The sequence below is a fragment of the Pogonomyrmex barbatus genome, unplaced genomic scaffold (genome assembly GCF_055798465.1).
Source record: "Pogonomyrmex barbatus isolate J1 unplaced genomic scaffold, ASM5579846v1 scaffold1, whole genome shotgun sequence".
Classification (NCBI taxonomy): domain Eukaryota; kingdom Metazoa; phylum Arthropoda; class Insecta; order Hymenoptera; family Formicidae; genus Pogonomyrmex; species Pogonomyrmex barbatus.
The window spans coordinates 4686357-4712612 of record NW_028297098.1 but is presented as its reverse complement, the minus strand read 5'-3'; the positions used below and the strand labels follow the sequence as shown (position 1 = coordinate 4712612).

Here is a 26256-nt window from a genome sequence, read left to right as displayed (position 1 = left end):
GGCTACGATGTCGGGCGAGACATATGCGACGGTCGCTGCGCGCGAAAGGCAACCATAATTGCGAGTTGTTTCTAGTTGTCCGCTTGTTAACGTATTCAACTTGTAACGAAGCGTTACAAAAGGGTTGGACTGACAAAGTACCAATTCTGGAAAAGAAGCGAAGAGATAAAAGATGAATACGTGACGACTCGTGCATTCAGATTCTTCAGAGACTTCGTACTTTGATAATATTTCTCTTCGTAATATTTTCAAGGAGCATGACTTTTTATTCTCGTTTATAATTAAAAATTGATGTATTAAAAACTAAATATTTGCCGAGAATAATCGCGCGACTTATGATATATTTAATGACATAAAACGCAAATATAACAGTTTCTTAAGGGATGAGTTATGTCACTCTTATCGCGTTACATGAAGAATAGTGACGAAAAAACGGAGTAACGGCACGAAACGATAAAACGCATAATTTTGAATTCATTGCGCAACCCCGCGTTATACGTGCGTGTAGGTGTGTGTGGACGATCCATCATTTTTCACAAACGATTCTAACGCAGAAGCAGGGGTTGCAGCCATAAAAAGGAAGAACGCCCGATAGACTCGACACATCAGAATTTTTAATACCACTTGCCGTCCTTGCGTACACAGTACACGTACTTGTCGGAATGACATGATCTTACGTAACCATAAGAAATCTAATCACATTATGATCGGATTCGTTAGAAGTTCGACTCAAGCTAGATTTCGAGAGGTTCAATAACGCATTCGTATTGGAAATCGGTAATTTCGTCGAAGTAATGTCTCTCGCAAAGTGCATTTTAGAGTGCGCAGTATAAATGTAAAAGTATAAATCCACGTCTCTAAGGTAAATCGCCGATATGTCACACCGATCTTCCCTATGCAAAAAGCGATTATTTCGACTGGATGTGCGACGTCTGCGCGCCGATAAACATTTTCACGTCGAGCAAAAAGGACTGATATCTCTCGTAGTTACGCGGCAAAATCAACCCGGTTGTAAAGATGTCTCACGGCACAAATCCGAGCGATTCGTCTTGCCCAACAAATTACGAAACGAGACAATAACTCGGTCGGAGGGTGTCGAGGCCATCTCCGTTCCATCAAGAGTTCTAGCTACGACACGAAAGCTCTTTCCGAAGATATAACGAAGAAATGGGTCGTGTTTCATTCTGTCAAGGAAAGAAATTCAGTTCTATGTTAAGCCACACGCTATGAATAGATATTGGGGATATTTATATTTTTCAACAATGCGCAAGCACAATCGCAAGAAGCTGATCCAAAACCAACAAAGACATATAAAAATTTTCTATTATTTGAAAATTTGCACCTTTTGATATTAAAGATATTTTTTATTTTATTTAATAACTCTTGAGCAAATAAGGAATTATTATTATTTTCAAGAGATTAAGAAAGAGAGAAAGAGAAATGCAGAAAGAAAGACGATAGAAAGACGAAAACAAAGATTTCGCAGTTGAAACTATCATTAAAGTAGAATTATAAGCATCAACATAATAAGGATTTAATTTAACGCACAAATATTATTTATATAACAAGTTATATAACAAGAGGCAGGATTTTATCTTTAACAAACATCGATAAAATATTAACGCTAGAATTTTTCCTCTTTCTCTTTTCGTTGGTATCGCAAACAATATGATTAATTAAATAATAAAAGGACAATAAACGTCGACTAAATGAGATTAAAATGGGTACAAAAATATATTGCGTGTTAATCTTGAAACGAGTGGCGGAAATAAAGAAATAAATTCGCGTGATAAATCAAGATTAGGAAGGAAAACTGAAAAAATGGCTACATCGCCATTTCAGAAATTTCAAGTGTGTAAGTGGCAATACTTGTCGATTGTAATATTTCTTTGGTACCTCCACGCTCGAAAATTTACGTTCTCAGACCCATGGCACAGATGTCAATAGCAGAACTAATGCGCAGGATCAAGAGTAAAATTAGTCCGCTCGTTGACCCGCGACGCTCGCTTGCTCCGCTCCGGACTCTGAATCTGCGTTACGTTTCTCCTGCCATTTGGCAAAAACCATTCTGTATACGTTGCTCGATGTTTCGCTTTATGTACTGCTCTCGATACATTCTCCCCTCGCTCCTCATCCGTCCTGTTAAATTTTATTATGTCGCGAATCGAACGGTCGGAAACGGAGCAATCAAGAAAAATCGATACGCCAAACAAAGCTGCGCTTTAGTCGAGGTCGTCAAATATTCAACGTCGGGGATTGATAATCGCAAATAGATAAGATACGCGTCATATTCTTAAATTCTTAAATAGGCACCTACGTTTGTTTATAATTTAAATACTCAGAAAAGATCACGTACGCTACTGTACAACAAATTTTTCTCTATTATAATACATTTGCATTAGCCATAGTAAAATATTAATATTGCAAAGAACAGTTTTTCTCATTATAGATTCTCTCAGATAAATAAAGACTAAATATACTACAGGCTAAGGCAAATGAAATATATTATTGAATACCTGTTTCTCGTTCGGTGTGATTACCTATCTGGTATAAACACAATGAAATTTTGTTCCGTGGCAGTCAATACGGCTAAAAGGTACCGAGTCAGAATGTGTAACGGAAAAATCGACGAGAAGAAATTTCGCCTACGGAGTTTCAACGAGATTTTCCAATCTTTGGAAACCCGGCACGAGTGTTTTTCCGTGTTACACTTTTTACGCTCCAAATCGTCGCGTGTACCTTTCGTCCCGCCGATGAAATGCTCGCGTTTTCTTTGAGTCTTACCAAATATACGCGACGTTTCGCATTTTAGCCGGGCAAAACATGGCTCTCGAGAAAAACCGACGCGAATGACAGCTCAATATGTTGTTCGAAAACAGCGTAGATCGAAAAGTTCTTTCTCCATTATCGATTTTGGATAAACAAAGAATTATTAAAATAGGATTATGTAATGATCATCGTTAGAAGCCAAATGTAATTATGTCATTATGTCGTAAAGTAAATTTTGTTTCTGGTTGAAAGTATGACATTAAGTTTATTTGCAGTCAATATTGGTTCGCGGGTGATTAACGTGACATTACTAGCCATAAGAAACGAACTTAATGATAACTACGACGTGACAAAAATATTGAATTATAAGTCAATAATCGAAGTAAGTGTGTATAAGCTAGAAGAAACTTCGTTTGATTATTCATCGTAATAGCTAAAGTTTGTATGTCACTCGACGAAAAATGACCTAAGTCAGTTCGAAATAAATGATGGACCTTCACTGTATAATAAATAATGAATTTTTCACGTTTTCGATATGCGTGTGTATGCATGTGTATGCTTATAAATTTTTACGTTAATATAAAATAATATCGCGTAATCAAATCACCTATACACGTGCGTCACTTATTTTTATAATAGCTTATTTTTTTAATATAATACCTATATAAAAATATAATACCTTATATTATTTGAGTATATTAAATATTTTAATTTAACTAACAGTATGCGCCATTTTAATTCTAAAAAATAATCTACATATATAAAACATATATAAAACATATATAAAAAATTCTTCCATTCTGCAAAATATGTATCAGATTACATTTAATCTTGTTTCATATAATATAGCATTATATTATCAATAAATTTGATTAAATAAGTTATAAAAAATGATCATAAACTTAGTATAAAAATAAAAATTAATAATGATTAGTGCATTTCAGTTATTTGTGTTTCTTTCATTTAATAAATTAATCATCAAATATTCTTTTATTATTTCACTTAAACTTACGATATATTAAAAAATATTTAAATATCATTTTTTTTTTATTAAATTAATATAAAATTTAATCTTGTATAGACAAATATCAAAAAAATTGAGAGAAAAAAAGAAAAATAAAATAATACACATATATAAATACTAACAATTGTTTCTTTCTATACAGATACTAATTTAATTTTATTTTTTTATTAGATTTTGTTTTATTTTCATATATATTATTCAGGTTGAAATACTAAGAAATTAAAAGAAAAATTATATTATATATAAAAAAGTGTCATTATATTTTACTTCTCACATATTTCTATTTTCATTTCTTCTTTTTATTCTTTCCTATTTATCTCAGAGTGTATGAATGCATAGCACAAGCCTTGTATAAATATCGTACTCTATGCTGTAATAACAAATATCAAGGTCACACCATCGACTACCGTCTCATAAAATTTAACCTAGTCTAGATATTTGCTGTATATTATTGTATGGACGATGTGAAGTAGTATTGTACTGTGTTTATGTGAAGTAGCCGTACTACCATTTACAGTGCGACTCGAGCGGATAACGGCGTGGGTCGCTCCGTGTGTTTCGTCGTGTTATTATCTCTCGAAATGTGATTATTCTCTATGAACAATTACCAATTAGCCTGTGGGATTAATTAATTTCCATGCTTAATGATTTGTTAACCTTGTTAATATGGCAACACGATGGTTTAATGAGGTAGATACTTCGCGAAACTTAAAGCAGGAATCGAAAGAATTTGGAAGACGTTGTGAGTCTTGTGAGCATATCACAGCTTTTTGAGATTATATTTCTTTTGCATTTTGACACGTGAGATTAGAAGTGTGTGCCGATCTGCCGATTTCAGTACGTGTGATCGTAATTAATTCTTTCGCTGCAGCATACTTCAATTGAAAATCGCCCGAACAATCTATGAACAATACATATTGATGTTCACAACGAAATAGTTAATCGTCTTTTTGCAAATACGTGTTACGTGAAAATAACTTGAGAGAAGAGGGATGAGACTTGGAAAATATCAAGCAAAATATCATGGAAAATATCAGATGATCAGGCAAAGTAACTATAGAGAAAGTCATTTACTACTAACATACATATTATTTATCTCTTGCGGTATTAATTATTTATTTTCAGATCGATTATGTTATTTAAATCCATATGTTTTATTTATGATTTATATATATATATATATATATACATACAAATATAGATTTTTTATTTTAACAAGTTAAGAAAATTAGATTAAATTAAAAAATAAAGTTTCAATCTTTTCTAGATATTTGATTATTATAATACAATTATAAGTATGATCTTTTAATTTGTAAGACGACATATATAATACCATATATTAGAATTTTTAATTTTAATCTTTAGAATACGCTATTAAAAAGTTTTAAATAATAGTTGCAGGATATTAGTGCATATTAGTATCACTAGTCCTGCATATTAGTATCACTTAAAAATAATCCTACAAAAACATTCGAACGTTAATCTTCTTTAGAAAGGAAAGATCACAGCTGAACCTGTTGCGCGTTCGTAATACATGAACATCATTATCAACACAACAGTTTATTGCACGGTAAATTAAGAAACATGTCGCAGTTTAATTAATCAAGACTACAAAGTGCGAAGAAATCTTCCATGCATCGATTTTCTTATTTTTCTAACGGAGCGCGAACGTAATAAGACGTTGACTAACGATGTGTGATCGAAGGTTGAAACACGACGAAGGCAAAGTTTCGCCATAATATTGATACACCTGTGCACTGGATAATACGCTTTGTTCCCTCAACAAATTACTCTTTATAAATCAATCATTTGCAGATTATTTCAATTATAATTAGTATTAATAATTTAATTTTTTTTAATATTTTCATATGATCTGTAAAAAAATATTGTTACAACTAAAGACACAATACGAATTCTAATAATCGGAAAAAAAGAATATTATACTCGACTCAGCTAAAAAAAAAATGTTTTGCAAATGTTTTGCAAATACATTTCTAACTAGCATTTATATAAATTAAACGAGCTAGCCGTCTATTTCGTTATTCCGCGAAAAGCGCTATGTACAACATTGCCGAGAATACTAACGAAGTTAAGACGATCTTTAACCGCCGAAACCGCGGTTCGTAAACCTCGGTTGCCGCATATTACGAGATTAATTTCACGCCACCTGGACTCGTTTCGACTTACGCAGAGATAGCATCATCATGTGAAAGGTGCACGAAAGTGCCAGTGGCGTGGCTTTATTCCCGATTCGTGGCTCGTATATCATTTCCACTTAACAATGTGGCCCGATACCGCGACATATTTTCCCGCTTGCATTATAATAACACATTGATTTAAAGCGCAGTAGGGTACCAGGTAACCAGGGACTTACTGAATAGGTTCATTCTATCATTTAGAGCTTAATACACGCGGCTGGAAAATAGCAGCGTACGTAACGAGAATTCTAAAGTCAATTTAACCCGAAAAATGGAATTGCTCGAGCGTTCATGATGCTGTACACTACCATGAGGATATATAAGAATTACGAACTGCTTATTCTAGGTATAAAATATCTCTTATCGAATCTTTCGTCGAACGTGCGATGACATACATATACGCGATAAACCAACAAAACAGACATTCCACACTGCGAAGTAAGCCAGTTGTTAATGTAAATACAGTTGAATTTGAGCGAGCACGTATCCGGCCGAGAGAAAGAAAAAGGGAAAGAGGGAAAACACGTGCGCATATGGCTGACCATACGCGAGATTTATCTACTTACACATCCGATATACGTGATCGCTTTATACGCTTTATAATTTTATATGTCTAATCCAATTTATATGTCTTTTTATATGCATAATTCAATTTTAACAAATCGGAGTAGACGTAATAACGATATATTTTTTAAATAATATAATAGCTAATGTATTTCAACGTTTCAAAAATTCGAATTTTTATTATTAATACAAATTTGAATTTGTAATTGAGACTAATAAAATTGTAGTATTGAGACTGTAGTAAGTAGATCATGTTCCCTTTTAAATATATAACTGTAATGTGATAAAAGTAATTATTCGGAACAAGGTGATTTCGCAAATGTTTATAGCTTCCATAAAATCGAATAACTTAATATCCACTTATGACGGGATTAAGGTGCTTTCTCTTGAGATACTACATCTGCGAATGTAATAAATGCAGCGTTGAAAGGAAAAGCAACTCGTAAATATCTTGGCGAACCGGAATCGCGTTACGCGTTTGATGTAGATAGCCCGTCGATCGTCTACACAGAATATTTGATTACGCTTCACCGCGTCTTCTTTCGTTATGAAGTGCACACGATATATGAGAATGCTATGGCGACATCCGGGATTTACAGAAACAGCTCCTCCTTAGGAACGGAGTTTCCAGTTTACAAACGAATGCTCTTTATTGTTTCACGACACACAAATGGCCGGTAAAAAGCATCCGTCGTGCTCTCTTGTGAAACTTCGAAAAGCCACGAGGTGAATGCGGTGCGCCAAAGGATTGAGAGGTGGTGACTGAATGTAAAAGCCGCGGGGAAATATTGTCCCAAAGGGACCCCTAATACACACTGTCGAGAAATCCGCTTCCTATTTCTTCGTCTATGTAAGCGCAAGGTGTTTCGTTTGGCTCTTCAAGAGCGCTGCCTCCAGGCGAATAAAGATGAACGGTAAAGTTAACTTCGTGCACAGACTTGACATCGATCGAGAAGGATGTAGCAATTCTTGACTCGGATTTGACAAATAAATGTTACATATTCTGTGTAACTTTTAATATTATGCTATTCTTAAGCATATAGATAGAATCAGCGTAGTGTTTAACTTCTTCCTTTTCGTTTACATTCAAGAACACGATAGAAAATATTTTTCTTAAAAGAGAATTTAAAATCATGTTATTTTGAAAAATAAATATGGCTATATAACAAAGAATTAAACATTCACACAATTATTAGCTTCTTAAGCGATAATAAATAATTAATCTGAAAAATGGACAAAAATAAAAGGATTGCGCTGTTTTATCATGAAAAATATTGCGTTTACAATCGTATCAAATATCTGTAATCATTAAAATTTTTTATAATATTATTACACTTATAAGATTGTCTATAAGTAATTTAAATAAGGCTTAAATGAATTTTCGCAACGCAGTCCAAAATTATTTGTCGGAACTGCTAAGCGATAGTTTCTGGAGACGAAATAGAAATTAATGAGAAGTTATCCGCCGTGAATAATGGCAAATTTTCAGGCGAGAACGTGAAATTTCACAAAATTCCGCAATTCCGACAGCGGCTCAGTACGGAACGATAATGAAATAATGACGTCATTTCCTATGTTAGATCGTTCTGTTCTTGCCGACGTGAAAAGCCGCGTTTTCCTTCTCCGCTGAATTCCTGATTATTAACGCGAGATTAATAGAACGGTTCGGTTCAGCATCTGCTTGCATTGTTTGTCATCGTTTCATGGATGACATTATTCGATTTCTTCGCACGACAAATCATTTTCCCTGAAAGATTGGAGACATTTTTCATTTTAAGGAAAAAGTCTGAAAATCTAGATTGTCTCGATATATTGAATGTCAAAAAAATCACCGATACTTTTTTTATTTTATTACTTTTCTTAAATAATATGTTTTGTAGTCTAAAACACTTATTTGCGGATTTAGAATAATTATTCATAGATCTTTAACTATCGTGATATAAACATAGAATTTGTAAATTCTGCTGAACAAGAGCCGATGAGAATATTCGAGAGCTAATAATACTATAATAACTATAATAACTATAATTAAGTTATATAATCGGCACTCAAATTTGATAAGCTAATGAATTTTAAATACGAATCGATGATGTTTTCCATCAGAATATAAATAAACACATTGGAAATGTATTTTCTTTTTTGAATTTTTGATATTATTTCTTCTTGGATCATTCTTTTTTTTTACTTCGTACGGAAATAATTGATGGAATCGCATATTGTTCATTTCTGCGACTCGGATAATTGAATATCGGTGATGTAATGTAACGCGACTCGTAAATTGGATCAATTTTCATCCGTCGGAAAGTTCCTTGATAACGTAATTGTAACTAATGAATGATCTCATATATCACTCACTCTAAAAATATACCACGCCGAGTGTGCAGCAACCATTGTATTTAGAAAGGATTGCCTGTCATATATTTTGCATAAAGAGGGAGGATTTCCATTTTAGGACAAGTCGATCGACAATTATACGTTTGACACCACATTTCGCGATTTTAGAATTATTGGGGGAAAAAAAAAATAACATTTTAATCGCACCTCGACCGAACGCGGTTATTCCTTTTTATAATATTTCTTTTCTAGCGCACGGTTATTAAACGAATCTAGCGTGAATTGAGTCTTCAAAGTTATCCCGATCTTTTACCTTGACAATACATCAATAAACGCGCCGTGAACATAGGCTCGAAAAAGCTGCATCGTGTTTCTCCGTTTAATGCACCTGCGACCTTAATTACCCTGTTACACGGTACTCATCGTTCGAGAAACATGCTTTGTCACCCGTTTACCTCGTATAAAGCTAAGCCCTACTATATCTGTCGTGTCGATGAAACTATTGGCCCACGTGATATCGCCTGTAATCTACCATGGGGTTTCTAATCGATATGAAATTAAAACGTCGTTTGTCGGCTCTTTCTCTCTTCATCCGATATTCACCCCAAATAGATTAATCGGCAAACCGAATAACGTTATTTTTAGAGAAATGAGCGTCTTCATCGTTTGCCCGAGTTAAAAAGTTTTCAACGCATCATCAGCCAGACAAACTGTTTACTTTTACACATAACTATAGTTATTTTTACAATAATTCGATTAAATTATTATTTTCCGATATTGTTTTTTTTTTCTTTTACCTTTTTATCCTTAAGCAAGAATTATCTAAATATTGGCTTCGTCCGCGAAAATTTAAGGATTTCTCGTGAAGTGACACGAAGATACATCAATTACGTATATTCCCAACTGATATTTCGCTTTTTAACGAGACACGCCGATTATAGTCAGCTACATTTGAAAAAGTGTACCAGCGGTAATAATCTCGGTCCGATAATAATCTCGTTGCCCAACGGCAGCGTAGTTGGCGAAGTCGGACGTAATTAGCAACGTTGTTGCCCAAAGCAAGTATGCGGGATACACCCGTGAATGATGTGTGCCGAGCGAGATCGTTGGGATCGCCGGACCGCATATATGATCTCCTACGATCCGCGGCATCGCCGTATCAATCGATAGTAAATTAAAACGCCGCTTGTCGGATGCCATCCCGCGTATTACGGTATTACGTCCTCGGTCCGCTGCACCGCATTACGCATTAAGCGGTCAACGAGAGCCCTCGCTTTCGGACGCGTAATCTGCTTACGAGCGGGGAAACTCGCGGATCTGAATCCTGCCCCGTTCTATGAGTCGCCCTCTCGGCGAATTCCGCCTTTAATCACCGAGAATCGAGGTAACCGCAGAAATGGCTTCTTATTACATCGCGAGATAAAGCCCCAGGGACGATCGAGGCAAAAAGAATGCAGAGCAACAACGATAACGTAAACTTCCACTTCTTTCCCCACGAACTTGAGAAGATTGCCGCTCTAATCGATTAATGAATCGAATTAACTTTCTCAGCTTTAGAATTAAACTTCCTAAGAGAAGGTTAAAGCACAACACAAGCACAACAAACTTTTTGTTAACAACTTTTTGTTAACTTTTCAATCACAGTCAAATCAAGTATGATAATTATATTAATTATATCGAATTGTTATATGATATTGTATGATCATATTGTTATAATTTTGAATAGATAGGCAATAGTCCAAAGCGTTTGTTGAATTTTAAGAGAAATAATTAATTAATATAATAGTTTATTGGCATAATATATAATTATCATTATTGTACATAATAATAATTAACATATATGTCAGAAAGAAAGTGTTATTTTTTTATTGAAATTCAGTGACAGAATGTATAAAATTTATGTTTGACATGTACCAAGTTAAATAACAAACTTTATTTTTGTACAAAACAATAAACGATCGACAATTTTCACATTTTGGCGATTTAGGAAATAAGTGAAGTGAACAGTTTCGCACAATATGACGGAGTAAAACGTTTTCGTTAACTAATCTAGCTATTACATTACTTTCGTGTAGAGGAATCAGAGCTTTTATCAAAAATGTTTCGATGATAGACGTACGCGGCGAAAAGAAAACACGAAACACGTAATGGAGCAGGAGTGCGATGATTGACTGACAGAATAATTACGGAACGATAAGTGGCGTGATGGATGAACTAAAAAAAGAGAGAGAGAGATTCAAAATCGATATAAGCCTATATTCATATATTTTCCCATGCTCGCGCGGAATTACTTTCTCACGTATGCATAGCCACGCGAACGAACGACCATACAGCAGTTTCGCACGGGATAATACGCGATTTCATCAAAGTTGAACGCGACGGTGCTCGGTGTATCGAGCAATGGATGGATTAACACGAGTAAATTAGCTTGTCATGCGTATTTGACAATCGCGCTAATCACTTGGAGCTAAGAGCGGCGGTGTTTGGTTAATCGTGTTTGTTAAAGTACCGAAGCAATTACTAAATGTAAATCACAAAACGCATTATAAAGTTATAATCCCAGGTCGATCGTAAGTTTCAGAGAATAGATATAAGCCAAAGATAGATGCCAAATAATAAACTGATAAGGATGACGTAACCCAGAAATAAATAAAATATATGATTCGGTATGAAAAATAGTGGATTATACATTCAAATCTTTAATTATTCACGCAAATACGCGTGTCAGATTTCCCGATCCGGTTTATATTTCCATCATAACGCGTTTCTTAGCCGCCTCGATCAGACATCGGATCGTGCTGGGATTACACTGGGAAATTAATGTGCAACAGCGAGTATAATCGGGTGGGCAAGGCTGTAACATAAGCAAATTTGCCTTTTCGCGGATAATTGACGATCGAGCAAACCAGATTTAAGGAGCGGCGAAGAGAGAAGGAATGGGAGATCGAGTACGGGAAAGAGCGAGGAAGATAACCTATATATCGCCTACACTCGAGGGATTGCCGTCGGAGCTTCGAAAGGTTCGATGCGGAAGGGTTGCAACGACGGGAGGGGCTATCCGGCGGGGATGAGGCCCAGCGGCGCATGGCAAGAAAGAGATAGACAGAGAGGTGAGAGGGAGAGAGGGAGAGAAAGCCGAGAGGTTGAACCCCGATATCTGGGGCAAGTTTGTGTATCCACAGGCACAGGTACTGGATTCAGCCTGGCTTGAGCACCAGGGTGGGCGGTTAATCGTATTTGTCGAGTCGCGAATGCTGTACGGGGGCTGACACGGAGTTAGCTCGATGGCAGTAACAGCAGTGGCATCAGCATCATCACCGTTATCCCTGTCACTATACCAGACGTTAACGAGCGAGCGCGAGGGTGTCCTACGGGACAATTTTATCGATGCGTTTACCAGCGTTTGTCCATAATCGTAAAGCAGAAGGATCGGCCAGTGCAAACTATTGTTGTCTCCGAGATGACAATCCGAGACAATCCGAGAATCCGTGAACCCTAGAGCTGGCTCTTAGGTCATCTAGTTGGAGATCCGATTTTATCCACCCAGCCATTACGGTTCTTTTTGCAGCGCCTCTTCTCTCAATCTTCTACAGCTGAGTGTCTTTCAGACACACTGCGCAAAAAATTGAATAAAACTATCGATAAAAGATCGGAGAAAAAGATTCGTATTACTGACAAGACACTAGGGCTCGATTACATTGATAGTTTGTATAAAGTCATTTTTTAATGATTGTCTTTTTTATTATCGTAATATTATATTTATAAAATTAGAATGCGTTCTATTTGTTTAATCAAAAATTACGGACAAGCAAATCCTAAATATATATATATATATATATTTATTTTATTTATTTAATTGTTTTAGATAGTATAATATTTTATAATGTGATATTAAAAATCATGTAATAAATAAATGATAATTTTGATATAATAAATAATGTTTCAAGACTTTGACTAAAATATTTGATAATCGATTATGATAATCGAGAATGAAAGATTTCAACATAAAAATCTTCAATACGTTACACGACATGCGTACTGTGAATTACATATAAGACCGTGCAGCTTTTCGTTGAAATTGTTAAGCTCTTCCTTTATTCCGGAGCTTATTTCAAAATCCTCTTTGCTGTTTGTAGCTAATAACTAATTTGCAAGCTGAAAAGCTTATTACAATCATTTAGTACTTTCACGTCGAAGTGCAAAGAAGCACCAAACAATTATATAATTCCACCGCAATTTGTAATGATATTGCAATTATAACCCGCACAACAAAGAATCTGTTTCCTTCTCTAATGACTTTCACGTTGTAACACTTTTCGCAGAAAGTATACTTTATAACCATAACCAGAAAGTATACTTTATAACCATAAATTACTTTGTATAGATGTTGTACACGTGTGTACTATCTCAAAGCTTTTACGATCTCAAGCAACTCCCATTCGTCTTCCGATTGATGTCTTTTGGCTCCTCGTCTCTTGTGAAAAATCGACGTAACCGGATAAACGGGGCGGGAAGAAAAATGTTCGCCTGATCCGTACGGTCATGTCGTTAGGGCGACTTTCGGACTTTTCTTAGAAGGGATGCGTTTCGTGACAATAGTTTTAACACAAGTTCCCAAGTAATGCGGCACCCGTTGCCGGAAAAACTTTTAAATTGCCGGAGCTTGCTTTACTTAACGGTTAACTAGATATCTGTTACGATCCGTGAATAAACGCTCTGTTTAGCGAAATGAGAAAAACGAAACGACATCATTCGGACTGCATCCGCTTAAATAAGTAGATAAGGAAATAACGATGCAAAAGACATTAAACATCAACGGTCCACATATAATATACTTTTTTCAGTTTGCGTTCGCAGTCTGCCGCATGACAGCGACGTCGACGATGCAATCAACGTGTAATCGAATCACTAATCAAAGCGCTAATCAGAAGCGTCGGCGAAGCGGCCAAATTTCAGTATGATATGATTTCACCGGACATTGAGGGATCAGACGCGTATTCAGCGTTGCCGTACGTGGAATAACTTTTTTAATAGCGTCGCGTAAACTATATTACACGTATTACACGACGACGAGAAAAAATTGATCCTGTTCTTCGAAGCGGTAAGCTCGGGTTAATGATCAGTTAATGATCAGTTTATAATATTCGCGGTTTTGACGCCCGATAGAATTCTATGCTAAATTTAATCGCCGACGAGCAGTAAAAATATAAAATGTGGCGTTAAATAATAAATAAATAATTTCAACCAATGTTATTATAATCAAACACGAAATAATTTAATTCTTATATTAATAATAATTGCATCATGTTTCGCATAATACATTTTATATTATTAAGAACGCTCGTTTTTATTTAAAGTAAATATCCTATATGATATGGTAATAACGTAAGCAGATGTTAAATATAAAATTTATGCTTTCCGAGCTACGCCGCGCGCTAAGTAAGCACAACCCGCACAATCTCCAATTTGGTTAATCCTACAACTAATTATGTTAGAGTACTTTTTCAAAAATTCACAGAAATGCAAGCGTGCAAGAAGATAATACCACCGGTCTCCACCGACGGACAGTCGTCGTAAAATGCAACCAAAACTCGTCATAGGGAAATGCACTTTTCAGTTGACTATTAAAAAAGTATACATCTACGGGATTAAAAAGAACCCGGTACAATTTAATGAAATACGTAATTTAATGAGACGACAACCTAATATGCGGCAGACGATGGCACTTTAATTTTGCCATCGTTCCACGCGCTTTCTCCAATTAAATTCTAATGCTTTTATCATACAGATCGGTATTTTCCGCTTTACGGTCACTATTCGAAGATATTTTATTCCTAAGATGGTGTCATATTTTATTAACATATAATCCGTCTGAAGAGTAATGCTATAAAATTTCTAATAATTTATTTGAATGTAAACTGCCGAGGATATCGTAAAATCCTTTCACATAAACTGAAGATGCGTAGCAGACAGCTGTAAAAATGTTACGGCTATGAAAATATTCTTCAAGTGGGCGAGCGTGTAATTCCAGAGTCAACACATGATTTTCTCGGTGTGAAACTAATTCAGGTTATAGAAACGGACAGACCTTTTTTCCCAGTTCCTCAGTTAAATGTTATACAGTTTATTAATTTTTATAATATTCTTGATTTTCGCAAATTATACTTGGGAACTAGTTCTCGAAGTTTAAATTAACAGCGGCCAACTTTCGAAACTGCCCGCGCCTCGTGTTAGACGACTGATCCCTATTTGTGACAAGGAGATCACGGTGGAGAGGCAGAGACGCGTTCCTGAAATTACGAAAGTTATGCCACGAGCTAAGCGGAAGTGGAGGAAAAAGCACGGGGATGCCAGATGCAGTCGAGGACACGAGCTTGAGAATGGTTGATAAGAAGAAGAACGGGATGCGGACGCCGCCGCCTACTCGTACAAACTTCGCCTCGTTCGGGGCGGCCTACCCTCCTCCTCTTCCTCCTCCTCCTGCAAGATCTCCCGGGCGCAGCAATTCTCTAATCTCACCCGGTGGAATTACGACGATCCCCGCCGATTTTTTTTAGTTTTTCGGAGCGCGCGCGCGCGGCCAGGAGTGATAATAATACGCTCGACGAAAGTCGCGAGCTACCTCCCGACTGATAACAACGCGTCGCGTGGAAACCAACGAAATGAATGAGGAGAGAAATGAATGAATGTAGATTATGTCCGCGAACTTTTCCCTCCGACAAATAAAGAGCACAGGTGTTCCTCGATGTGAATATCGATGATCGATCTCGCTGCAAGTCTGCAGAGTTTATAAAAAAATAGAAAAAAATTTTACAAAATTGTTACAACATTTTATAAAATCATAAAAACAAATTGTTATATAATAATTTAAACATTTTTTTTAATCGCACAGATGTAAAAACGAAAAGAAGAAAATTTTTTAAATAATATTAATGATTATCCTTTATAGGTTTCATTTTATTAACGGTATTTGTGAGATAGAAAATATTTCCCTGCGCGATGCGTGTATATCTCTTTACACATGATATACATGATATACATATGTGTATATTTCTCTTTCAATTATAAATCCTGAACTTCCCAGGACTCAATCATCTGTATCGTGTTTGCCGCGGCGCAAGATTTCTAGGACAGGTATAACGTATCGATTAATAAATCAAGCGGCGCTTCATTTCACGTAGTTACATATTGACACACGGAATCTGAATCGCAGGAGACCGCTACGACATCCTGTACGACACCCGATAGACTTATTGCGTGTACAAAGGGCTCTACCTGTGTTAGAGACCCAGAACGTTGATCGAACGGCTGTCACCTGTACGACAAACCGCCATACCGAAATTCCTGCTTGCAGTAAACGCAGCTCAGCTAGATGCTGCAATGATAATGCCATGATACCACAATACCGATCTCTTAAAAGAACAAAAATGAAAAAGCGTGAAAGCATATTGGCGTATTTTTGATAAAGCTGCGCTAAACAAAAAACCTATCCATTTTCCCTTGTAAAAAAATATTTTTTCCATAGAGAACAGATGTGTGTGTGTGTGTGTGTGTGTGTGTGTGTGTGTGTGTGTGTGTGTTTCTTCTGTATCTTTGTATGCCACATAAAAGAATTACGAGAGATTGCACGTTAACTCTATTAAGTATAACATAAAGTGACATATGAATATTTTAACTCGGTTTCTCCTATTCAATTCACTCATAAAAAGAGCATTGTATGCGCCTCTCTCCGATACCTATAGAATTCTCTGTGCGAAATCGCGCATCATCATATTGAATATTGAATAACGTTAAAACGTATGGAAAGCGTCGGGACACCTGCCTGCGCTTGTGTACCGTTGAAAGCCACTTTAAGCGATCTTAACTTGTAGCAGAGTAAGCAGCCGTGACTCTTGTAACAAATACACTTGGCAAAATAAAATAAACGGCGCGCGAGCACCGGGAGAAAACGGATGAGAGGCGTAGACGTTTCTCTAATTATCGGACCAGGCGGGTCGTAAAGGCTACTTTACTACTGGCGAACGAGAGCGCCGAGTCGAGCTTACGACGTGTCCAGAACATGTCGACACCTTTTCCTACAACGTGCAACGAGGACTCTCATTAGGACGAGCTCGCGAGAGACCTCCAACGAGAGAGGGAATCAAGAAAGGGATGAAGAAACGGAGAATTTTAACGAGGACTCTCCCGTCGCTTTCCTCCGGGCGGAGTTAACAAAGCTTCGTCGAATTTCTGGCATCTCCAATTTGTCACCTTATTATCCTTATTATCATATAGATAACAGGATCGCAAACGTCACGCGCCGCCTTTCGTCCGAATGATCGCGCGATAATAAATAAATATCGCGCTGGTTTCTCTCTCGCGTCTCCCGACATCCCAGATTTTCATCTTTCTGCTCTCTGCAAGTACGATTTTATTCATGATAACATTTGTTCAGGGAAATCTCAGAGTAGTTAAAATAATAAAAATATTGCTGGCGTGTCCCTATATATATATATATATATATATATATCGATGTAGAATATCGCGTCTATCGGCATTCCTCACAGTTCAAAATTAATGCTCATACATTAAAAAATGAGGAGGGCTGGCGTAGTCCCATGAAAGCGTGCTCGCACTGTGATCCGATAATAACTCACTCGAAGATCTCGACCACGACCAAGGCAATAGTTGCAAGCCTGATAGTGCCGAGCGATATTTCTCCGGCCGGATACTTCGAGCGTCTGGCTCATGGCAGCCAGCGATGGTTGGAATGTCGGATAAAAGCGACCGGGCACGGCTGTCAGCGAGGAGTGTTCTGGGGGAGGGGAGAGGGTGTTGAGGGAGGAGAGGGAGGAGAGAGATGGCGACTCCGGGGAAGGTGGATGTAGTCTCTGCCCTCTCACCACCTCACAGCCGACTAGTTTTTCGTTAGCTCGTCGTCCCGTGAAATCTGTCACACCCTGCCTGTAGCCTATAGCGGGATGGACGCGGTCGGACGGTATCCCTCGTAACCATCCCCTAGGCGCACGTGCACATGCACGCGCCGTCGCGCGCTGGTGTGCGCGTGTAACACATACACGCGCGCATACACGCACGCACGCGTATACATATATATATATATATATATATATATATATATATAACTCGGCCGGCGTTTATATATCGGGTGTGCGCTTTGACAAGCGCACCGTTCGACGCAGTCATTCACCGACCGCAAACGTTCTCGATTGGTCCTGCTCGCCGACCGAACCGGCGCCTTGATTCAAAACGAGGTTGCCAATACTGGCTTATAATGCCGTCAACAGCAGGTAGGTAGCCAGGCCAGGTGAACGCTGAATGCACGAGGTGGCCTCGTAATTACGCATGCTCCCGGAGAGAGGTAGTGCTGGAAATATGCGCGGTATGAATGAAGCGAGCGCGAATTCGCCCGCGGCGAAAATGAAAACTGTTGCCCGGCCGCGATCGACATGTTTGTTCCCGATCGGTCAATTTCGCGATTCGCTTTGAATGATTCTTCTCATGTCAGATTGATATGAACAGATGACGTTTAGCCGTTCGTTCGTTTAGCCGACGCGGATTTAGCGTCATAAGGATGAACTTGTCCGGAAACGGAAAACCTGAACTCGCATACGAATGCCGCGGGATAAGGATTATATCTCTGCGAGATCGCTGGTTCACCATGACATAATCTCTGAAATGTCATTACATATAAATAGAGCAACATAAACGAGTTTTCATAAAACCTGTAGTAAGAAGTAAATATCGAACAAGCAGATTACGTGCGTATTGCTGCAGGAAAGAAAGAAATATTAATAATAATAATAAAATATAAATATTTTCTTGAGAATGAAACAGATTTTTATATTATAATTCATATTCCCATAATTAATATACAAAAGAAGGTATTATGCAGTTATTAAAAATTATTATTTTTAATTTCTTTAGAGTGCGTTCATATAATGAAACGATTAAATAAAAACGATTTTAAGAAAAAAATGATTCTCGAGAAACAAATGCATGCAAACGGTAGCAACAAGAGAAATTAAACATGACAATATACTTAATGAGTCGTCTTTATGTGCGACTGCCATCGTATTTACGAGAAATCTACGCGTCATCGCGAGACGATCGACATTATACGCGTTCTCCGCAGTTCGTTGGCTTTCGCTTTATATGTGATTATCTTCGAACTGGGTTATCTACATCGTACTGAATAGGTAAATATTGAGTATATGAAGGGAATTTCTCGCAGAGAGGTACGTACTCTCTCTTCGGGAGACAGCCCGCACACGTATGTGCCGTATATGTGAGTTTAGAATGCAATACTAGGGAAATAAACTCATTGTGTTACAAAAGGGGACGAAAGGAGTTCGCCAGAACTATTAGAATTGTTAGGCAAATGCACGTTATATTACGAGCAATTAAACCACCGAAGATGTCAAATTGCACCAAGATAAGCGACTCAACGGTACGCCATACGTGGAAATTCACAATTGAAAAGCCAACATTTTGATGGAACGTGGTCTTGCCTCGCAAAAACATGAAAGAGAGAAAGAGAGAGAGAGAGAGAGAGAGAGAGAGAGAGAGGGAGAGAGAGAAGAGACATCTCGCGGGATTAAGACGTCAGAAGGATGAAATTCGACGTTTCACCACACATCGCAACGAAACTGCACGAGAGATGCGCTCTCGTCGCATTTGCGTTTTGCATTTCAGTAAGATTATCACATACATCACTTATTCATCATCTACATGAAATGAAGAAATACACGCGGAGGAACATCTCCCGTTATCTGTTTAAATTTCTTTACCAACTTTTCGCGTTCTCCCTCGTAAAACGAGCTACTACGCGAAATAATGGTGTACTCATGTTTCCTCGTTTAAGGAAACAAAAGGAAAATTTAACAAAGCATTCGATATAATCTTCAGCTGATTTATTCGAGTAATCTTTCATCGCGAACACGCGACGTTATATTCATCTAGTTAATTTTTCTCAGAGAAAATGTAGGGAAAATTTGTGGTATTTCCGTTTTTTGAATTAATACAAAAATCTGAACCGAAGAAACGCGACAAGGAAATGCGAAATACTCTCTATTTGCATTTCTTGCAAAAAAAAAAAAAGAAAAAGCCACGTACCGAAGGTATCGACAAGCGTATCGTTTTGCGAGTTCGTGTCGGCAAACACGAGTTACGCTTTCTCGCTGGTTACGCCGATATCCCCCTGTCACCTCTTGTATATTTATGTATGTCGCATTATGCACATGACGCGAGAGTGTTGTTAAATACGATGCGTATGTGTGGGTCATGGTGTGACGGAATGGCGTTAGTATGGGGCTGCATGGTAGGTAGTTTAGACTCTATCGATCACAAGCCTCGTCCACGACACATAACGTGCCCCCTCGCTTCGCAACCTATTTTTGCAGGTCTCGAACGCGAGTGGGAAAGAGAGAGAAAGAGAGAGAGAGAGAGAGAGAGAGAGAGAGAGAGAAATCGTAAAGGGTTGAAAATGAAAAGTAAGTGCGGCGTCTAGAATCGTCAATCACGCGAATTGTAACACACTTTCTGCATATTTCCGTGCAACAAATAGCGAATAGGGAATTCCCGAAGCTGCGCTACTACGCAGCTGAAACGCATTTTGTTCGATGTCACGATATGTCAGGGGAGAATATAATCCTGCAATACTTTGGAAGATTAAATGTCGTGTAAAACACGCTCTGTCGACGTGACATTTGATATAGATGTCGTTAAATCTTGGCTTAGAGATATGTTAGTTTTCACATACATCGATATGTTTAAAATTTATACTATGATGTTTTCGAATATCTCTCTCAAACTATTTCGATAAAAAAAATTCTATTGATATTTTATTTGTCCACTATCGTAAAGAAAATATTAATTGTGAATTGTCGTATGATAGATAGAGTGAGTGCTAAAATTCAAAGATAGATCTACTTCAAGATTTTAGTAAATTTTACTTAATAAATTATGATGCTTGAAAATTCGTTAAAATTCATTAAATTATGAAACCTTGAAAATGGGAAATGATATATACATGTACTGTCTCTAAGAAGAGCGATTCATGCGCTTAGAGTAATGCTTTCGCGCATTAGAGAGGCATTACCGAGACAACAAATAATATTCCCGTTTCCAGGAGATTAATGCAGGGGGAATCTCATTGCCAAGAATACGTTCGCTGTTATATATTCCGAAATTTATCCCTTTCATCTCCTTAACTTATATTTCTCGGAATGAATGATAGAATATTCGCGACTTTTCCAATTATTCACCGCTGAGGCAAATTTTCTTCGACGGTTAGTTTTAGCATTTTTAAAAAATAATTTTTTCAAAATTCATTCTTGAAGGAAGAAATGTAGATACCGAAAATTGTATATTTAAGACCAAGAATAATACGGAAATAACAAGACCGTCACATCTAGGCGTATCGTGCATATATATACATGTCCAAGAAATATACGCGAGTAAGCAAATGCACCGACTGGACTCGTATAATAGACACATTGTACGGCAGTATATTGTTGGGCATGTCGCGTATTGTTATCGCTGAAGAAAGCGCAATATATCGTGAAATTTAAGTAAAAATATTACGATCATATTTCATGAAAAATGTGTTCACATTTCGCATTTTCTATTTTTTACAAACTGTTAAAACTGAAGAAAGGATAGAAACTTAAATTTTGCATTTTTTTATTATTGAAACAAGGTCTTTTGGAAAAGATTCGTATAAAAAAAAGTATTAATGTTATCTTACGTACCATATGAACAATTATTTTGTATAGTCAAAGCGAAGGAATAATGTTTTTATTTTATGGCATATCCAAACTTTTTGATTTATATTAACGATATAATTACGTATTTCGGGAATAAATTTGATTCTTTCGTTGATGGATGATTGACAATCACATCTCTTTTAAAATTAAAAATAAAGGAAGCGTAAAGATACTTAAATGTCGAAATAGCATACAAATCTTTTTTTATTTGTGAGATACAAACGTCATCTGATTGTAAGCCGTCCGTTTTCCTTGCCTAATACCATAATTGGATCTTTCCTCTATTGTACGCTCTGTCAATAAATCGATCGATTCGTGCCTGTAGCTATAGATTTACCTAATTCAAAACTCAATACAGATGTACAGCCAGGGGGAGATTTGACAGATTTGGTATTATCTTGCATCTAAAAATGAAATTGAGATAATGTATTGGGATATCCTTCTATTTTTCGACGTTGACTGTAAAATAAAAAATACGGTGATCCTGGCGAATTTTTCAAAAAAAAGTTTATAAAATCTTTAAAAATATTTCGTTGCAATATTTAACTCGGAAAGATAATGCAGAAGATAATAACATTTATTATTTATATGTTACAATTTATGTATAAGAAATCGAAGCTCGAGAGGAAAAGAGGGAAAAATATCGGTCGTGACACCCCGAATATGCGAGGGTGAAACGTTTCGGATGACTGGGAATAACAAGTAGGCGTTATCAATCGCAGAAAACGCGTGTATTATTCGTCGCGTTCGGATTACCAGCAGCGTAAAAGGGATGAAAGTAAGGTAAACCATCCTGACGCGCTAACTTACGGCTTTAACTTGCTTTGAAAAATATTTATATGTACACAGGCGGGGCCGCGTCTTTAACGGTAACAAAGACCCCGGCAGCACATATTGCAACCAGTATCTATACATAACTAAAAAAATCAATATTATCTGTGCGTTTCTCTCTGTACAGCGCGCTTAACTTACTGGCCGCGGTTTTTAAAAATATTCACCCTTGCTTTCGCAAATTCCGCAGCCGTCTCGGTCGCGCCCTTCGTGCGCGGAAAATTTAGAAATCAATATATCTTAGCATTGTACGTGGCAACGAATCAAACTCGCCTCGCGTGCCAAACGTAATGATGGATGATGAAAAATCTGCTTGCGCGTATGCGAAGTTCTCTATTTCCTATTTTCCATATATAAACAAATTCGATTTTAAATATAAATAAATATAATTCTATAAATGTGATAATGCCGCCGGGTTTTATATAAAAAAGATATATAAAAAGAGTAGCTACAAAATTATTATTAAACATATTTACTTTATTTATATTTACTAATTTTATACAAAATTATATGCTGAAATATATTAAATCATACGAATCATTATATTATATATTACCTTTAATGTTGCTGTTTTGAAATTAAATAAACAAAGGGATAAATTAAAAGTATTGTACAAAATTAAAACATTATTATATATCTAAGGATCTGTATACTATTTGTTCTGTTTTTTTTTTTGGACAAACAAAATACTGTATAAAATCGTCTGTGTCTGCAGGACGATAAAAATCATGAAATATTTTCAAACGGCTTGTAAACGTTACACAATATTGCAAGTAAATGCTATTTATTTTAACTTTCAAATATATAACTTTCATTATATACGAACTTTAATGGAAAACTTTGAATTGCCGTCACTAGAATACGATCGTCTCTCTCTAAAATTTCCAGTTTAAATATCTCGGCTGGTCGATAAAAAGTACTTCACAATTTTGGTTTCTCTACGAAACTTCACTCGTGATTTACGCGTTCGCCATCCACTCGCCGTCCATTCGTGGTTAAATGTGTATGCCAGAACGTAAATATTCAAAAGTCCGTTGGACGCACCGAATGCATAACGACGGAATTAATGTCCGGCTCGCGTCGCTCTTCATTTTCACTGGTGAGCTTTTTCGGGCATTTTCAGTGGACTGCATAATGCATTTACGACCATATCTACAAGTTTTTTGGAAACGCTCGGGCAGCTGCTAGTCTTATTTCCCGTATCTCTGTCCTCGTTACAAAGTTACATTATATAACGAATATATATTGCGATGTATCCTCCACAGGGCAATAAAATTTTATATTGAATTTCATTACTAAGAAATATTTTATTAAATTATACACGTGCGCATACATTTTTTGAAATTTAGATTTTAGAATGCTGGAATTTTACAATCATGCAAGCGCCTACGGACATTTGCAATAATAATTTATCAATAATGCAAGCACGGATGTATTTATTAATTATTTGTAGATTCCCTGGAAATTTAATGTGGATATAAAAATATATAAATGAATAAACGATGAACTATTTCCAAAAATATCTAAATTCGATCACCGCTTTCGTCGGTGCTTTTCCGTTACAGAAACAATTTACATGCCGGCTGAATCAAACCCAGTAAAATAAACACATGTTGTGTTAAATAAACGCGCGTTATATTAAAAATGCAGGATACATGCATCATAATATTTGTTGATAGAAACAATAGATGCAGTCGAAATAGTACATTTCAAATTCAATGGAAAACAATTTTCTTCAAAACAAAATTAAAGCATGGGAATTTTATATCAGCTTTAAAAGAGGCAACATCCCGACGGGGGGATTACAACAGAAAAAAAAAAAAACCCACGGCTCCAGATTTACCGCGCGGAGAGCCTGTAATTGAGAGAAAGCAAGAGATCGGTGAGATGCATCACATATATGTAATAACTGTGTCACTTCTTTTTTCCAGTCCCTCCGCGCGTGGATTCCCACTTGTTTCGCAGTAAATTATAAGCATCCATGTTGATCACTTGTATGCTGCAATTTGCATTCCCCCCCCCCCGTGTTAATCAAATTCGGGTTAACCAGAGCGAGTGCAAGAGATTGCGCTTGTTACCCTGCGGATTTAATGCCGGCGAAATACACACACGGTCTCGTTTATCGAGCGTTCTCGTTCAAGCCACGAGTATCGAGTTTGCTTCATCGAGATACGGCCCGATGCGTTACTCTACTACATGGTATACGCGATTACAAGCGATCTAATGGGATTACTTTCGTATTGTATTAATTAAGCGCTCAAATTAACATATCAATAAACTGACATGACGTATAAACCATTGTTGAGGTGCAATGTTAATTGCTGTATATTTGGAGCTCGAACGAAACTATTACTATTCATATTAGGCGATGTAATATTCGAACGTATAGCGAGATTATATTCCAAAATGTATGCGCGCTATTTTACAAAAAGAAAAGTATATTTAAAATATTAAACTTTAATACATTAATGAAATTACTGATATTTTTTCTAGCCTCTATAAAGGATTATTAATAACAAAAAATTTTTTAAATTTCTAAAAAATTGTGTTGTAATTAATTACAAGTACAAAACAAGAGGCGTATAAAACAATTTTAATTAAAAAAAATGCTTCATTAGATATTAATTATTAATAATATTTGAATTATTTCGCTTCTTCTTCTTTATGTATTTTTCGAATATTTAGAGAGAATTATATATGTATTTTTTTGTGTCTGTCTCGTCGAAGACGAGATTCGGAGAATTAACAGTTTTAATAACAGATGCTGCAAACCGACAGACATCTTTCGAGAACACCAATCATCTCGTCGCGCTCATTTTTGCGTCTGACGCACACGAATCCACATTGGCAATTTCCGGTGGACGGAAGATTCGCTCCGACAAATTCTCGGCAAACGACTCGGCCGAGATTGTACCGTGTCCGGACGTTGATTTTAAAGTTTCGCGGAGAAAGTCGCGCGTCGCTTCACTGCTCTACTCGGTCTGGCCGGTCGTAAGATAATAACATGACGCGCCAGGAATGCAATCTCAATCAGATTTCAATGACTCAGGAATGCAAGAACCAGGGCATCTCATAGAGATGTAAGAAGTAGCGAGAATGAAGGAGAGAAAGAGAGGGACTATCTTCCTTGAGATATGAGAACGACGAGGCTATATAACTAGATAAGCCAGGGAGCATCTTCGCATGATCGCCGCATCACCGTAGCATCAGCTGTATCGACAATCTCCGATGGCATCTTCTTCCTCTTTTCTCTGTTCTGTTCATCAATCGGATGTAGAATGGGTTTCGATAAAATATATCTCTGTGTGTGTTCGTAAATGAATTTTCATTAATCTCGTTTTTCTCGCGAGTGCAATATCTTGAATTCTTTTGCTTTATCAATTTTCCCCGATTAACCTATTTTATTCTATTTCTGGCACCTCGTTCAATTATAGATATCAATGTAGTTCAATAATCTGATTTTAAAGTATAATTGTGAAGGTATTTTTGAATATCATGGTGTTAAAAAAAATTTTATTTATGTCAAATTGATCGCTGCTTCAATTTCTAAGATTCCATGGTAAATAATTTTAAGAATTATTTTCTCTAAATTTTTAAATCAACAATCTTAAATTATTCTGACAAATTTGTAATGGATTTATTAATTTAGAATATCATTTAAAGATTTTACCACTAAAATACAGCTTCTAATTATATAAAGATATTGATTTCAACCAGACATACTATGTATAATATTCTATATATACTTAATAGATATCCAAAGTTTGTAGTT

At 36.6% G+C, this 26256-nt stretch overlaps 1 protein-coding gene across 3 annotated transcripts in view; it reads left to right on the top strand.

Moving 5' to 3' along the window:
- LOC105432457 (uncharacterized) overlaps window positions 1-26256 on the top strand; it is a 116288-nt gene that overhangs the window by 63151 nt on the left and 26881 nt on the right. Inside the window, exon 1 of one of the 3 annotated variants that reach the window (XM_089081345.1) lies at window positions 18037-18176. The exons of the other annotated variants lie outside the window; for them this stretch is intronic. The gene's annotated coding sequence lies outside the window, so the exon portion shown is untranslated. Of the gene's footprint in view, window positions 1-18036; window positions 18177-26256 lie in introns of those variants that run through there. 3 annotated transcript variants of the gene reach the window in all.